Raw genomic sequence first — 4,134 nt, forward strand, 5'->3', positions numbered from 1 at the left:
TACTTTCTGCCTTAAAACTACTGTCTTAGAATATCCAGTTGAGAGGGTATTTTTGGCATTGCTACATAGGGCACATTAGTAGGCAAATGTTTTTATAATCCCACCCAAAGACTTATCAATTAAGTCCTTCTCAGGATGAAAGGTCAAAAATTAGTTTATAAAGTTAAATCAGGAAGAATTTAAGATTTTGTAGACATTTCTCCCTTTGTGGCTTTAATGCAAACAGAGATTCCACCAAACTTTCTAAAGACCATCTATGTGTGTTGAGACATTTCATAACCACACCTTGAATTTAACAGCTCATAAATAGGATAATAAAATCAATTGCATTTAGTAGATTAAAAATGTAGTTTTACATGACTTCTTAGACTATTGGGTTTTGGCAACAGTAAATAGGCAGAATGAACCGTTTAATGATTTACAGCGTCAAAATACATACTTCCCTTCCTTATGCTCTTCCATCACCCTTCTCTCTGGTTCCCTCATGGCTATATTCCTGTGATGGTTTTCTAGCTGGTCTCCCCGTTTTCCCTGATTTTGTTACTGAATGTCCCTCTTGCATCTTGTTTTTCTACATATGGCTGAATCAATCTTTTTTTTAAATCTTTTTTTTTCAGTTATAGTTAACATTCAATATTAGTTTCAGGTATATAGCATAGTGGTTAGGTATTTATATAATTTATGCAGTGTGAATCAATCTTTTAAAAATATGGTTTCCATAAGTCACTTCCAGAGTCAATATATAACGCCAGTTTCTTAGTAACCTAACTCAGATAGTTGACACATGCATATACAAATATATGTGTACGTGTGTGTATGTTTTAATGCAAATTGTAGCATTCCACACACACTTTTTCTTTTAACAATATAACCCAGTGATCATTCCATTTCAGAAGATATGGAGCTGCTTTATTCTCCTGTAAGAGCTGCATTATACCCACTGTACAAATGTTCCACAATTTGTTTAACAACCCTCTGTGGAAGGGGAATGAGGAGGTGCGTAAGTCAAAGGTGGAAAGACGTATTTTCTCCAAATGAAAGGTTATATTTCTCCAAATGAAGGTTCTATTTCATACACACAAAAGAATATGTACAAGTGTGTTAAGAAACAAAACAATACCCATGACCTCACCCACCCTCCCAACTTAAAAAAAAAACTAGCTTACCAATACTCTATTTACCTTTTGTGTTTCTTTCCTGCCTCATCTCCATTTCTCACCCTAGAAGTAACTCTTACCTGATTTTAATGATTATTCCCATAGGCTTTTAAGATATTTTATCACATATTTATATGGCTAAATCACATTTTAGTTGGTGTTGCTTGTTTTTGAGCTTTATAAAATGGCATTGCTGTAAATAGTCTTTGCAATGGCATTACTGAAATAGGTTCTCTGTACTGTAAATAGTCTTCTGTAACTTGCCATTTTCGTACATTAAGTTCCTAAGATTCATCCATTTAAAAAAAAAAGTCGCTGTAGTTCATTCATTATCACTGCTGCATAATATTCTACTGTGTGACTATACTACAATGAATTTATCCATTCTTCTGTTGCCAAACATTTGGGTTATCTGCAGGTTTTTGCTACTCTGAACAGTGCTGCTATGTATGTTCTGTGTCCTCTGCCACACATGTGCAAGAGGTTCTCTAGCAAACACCCAGGGCAGAGTAGTACCATATTTCCCCGAAAATGAGAACTAGCTGGACAATCAGTTCTAATGCGTCTTTTGGAGCAAAAATTAATGTAAGACTCTGTCTTACTATAGTAAAATAAGACCGGGTCTTATATTAATTTTTGCTCCAAAACACGCATTAGAGGTGATGGTCCAGCTAGGTCTTATTTTCAGGGAAACATGGTAGGTTATGACTGCAGTAATATAAAAAGTATTCTCCAAAGTGGTTATTTACCATTTCACCAGCAAAGTCTAAGACAAATCCCTTCCAACACTTGGTTTATAAGACTCCTTAATTTTTACAATCCAGTGAGTGTAAATGGCATCTCATTGGTTTTGATTTGCATTATCCTGATTACTTCTGGGATTGAGCTTCTTTTCTTATGTTTATTGGCCATTCATGTTTCCTCTTCTGTGAAATGCCTGTTTTGTGTCTATTGCCTTGTTTCCAATTATCCTTTTTTCCCCCTTATTGCTGTAGGAGTCCTTGAATTATTCAGAATAACTAGTTATAGGTGCTGCAATATATTCTCTCAGTTTACGGCTTATCGCCTCAGCTTCTATATGATGGCTTTTACTAAAGAGACATTCTCAATTTTAATGGAGCTAAATTTATCAGTTCTTTCTTTTATGATTAGTGCTGTTTGCATCTTGTTTAAGATATTCTTCACTCCTAAGGGCACCAAGGTCCTACCTTGCCTTCAAGATTTTATAATTTTATCTTTAAAATTGATTTTTATGTCATGAGGTAGGGATCCATTTTTTCCATATGAATAATCAGTTTTCCCAGCACTGTTTCCCCAGTGACCTGCAACACCCATTTTATTATAAATCAAGTGTTCAAATATGCACAGACTGTTTCTAGGCTCTCTTTTCTCAATTTTCTATCCCTGTATTAACACCAAACTGTCTTAATTACTATAAGTTTACAGTAAGTCTTGATATCTGGTAGAGCATGTTGGCCTTCCTTCTCCTCCTCCTCCTCATTTTTCTTCTTCAGGAGCTTTTCAGTTATTCTTGGATTTTTGCTCTTCATACAAATTTTTAAATAAGTTTTGTTAGACTCTATTAAAAGGGAGAATTATTTTTCATGAAATGCCTTTTTTTTTCCCTTTAAAATTTTGTCTGGAAGGCATGTCCTGTAAATAAAAAATATTTTTAAAAGATCTTCTGACTGCTTGTTTGTTGTGTCATGGTCAAACTGCCTGTCACATCATTCAAGGCTCTCTACTCTGTTTTTTCCATCCTGTTATCCATTACTTTCCCACATGAAACTCCATCTCTAAGTAGGCCAGTTTTACAATAGCCCCTCCATACACACCGTATTTAGCCGACTTGCATCTCCTTTTTTCTTTGCTCATATCATTTCCTCCTATTCAACCACTTAAGTCTTCAAACCTCATTCCAGATCTTTCTCCACTCCACTTCCCTAAAACTACTAATTTACTTAAAATCAGAGTTTGGTGTTTAGTTTTCAATTTTACTTTGTGACAGTTTGGTGTCTTCAATTTAAGGATGAGCTCCATAGGGACAAGTATGGGCTGGAAAAGAGTTGAAATCATTTTGAAGAAATATAAAATCCATGTTAAATGGATTTTAGAGTAATCATTATGGCCAACCTTTGGGTCCAATCACAATAAAGCCTTTTACATGGAAATGTTGGCTTTCTTTTGTACTTCATCTACATGAGTAACTATGATTAGTAAACTACAGCAGAAAGTCAGTGATTAATGGAATTTATTTGCAAGGGACTTTTACAATATAATTCGAAAATATCATCAGCAGAGACAGCCTAATAACATGTTCTCATGGTAGTTTACAATGTGTCTGTATAGTTCTCATCTAAAGAGGATGATAAAGAAACAAGTGTGTGAACCATAATTAAATCCATCAGGGACAAGTGTGAGAAATAATATTTAAACAACAGTCAACAGCTGCAACACCCATATTCTTCAACATGCTTTTTTAATACTTGAAACAGATATAAAGATAATTTATTGGTCCTATCTTATGTCTCAATTAAAATAATAAACATAGAAATCATTATTGCTTGACATATTCACCTTGTAAAGACAGCTGATGTTTATTGTAAAGGCCCAAACTAACCTGCAATATAACAATTACCAATGGCATTATTCGGGGAGACAACCAAGATGAAGCAGTAGGTAAATGCTGTGTTTACCTCCTCTCACAACCACATCAAAATTACAACTAATCTACAAAACAACCATTATTGAGAATCGCCTAAAATCAAGATGAACTGAAGCCTTTCAACTACCATGTTTTCCCGAAAAGAAGACCTAGCTGGACAATCAGCTCTAAAGTGTCTTTTGAAACAAAAATATAAGACCCAGTATTTTATATTTTATATTATATTAATTATTATATTATGTATTATATGATCTGGTCTTATAGTAAAATAAGACCAGGTCTTATATCAATTTTTCCTCCAAAAGACGCATT

The sequence above is a fragment of the Rhinolophus hipposideros genome, assembly GCF_964194185.1.
Source record: "Rhinolophus hipposideros genome assembly, chromosome: 5".
NCBI classification, from domain to species: Eukaryota; Metazoa; Chordata; class Mammalia; order Chiroptera; family Rhinolophidae; genus Rhinolophus; species Rhinolophus hipposideros.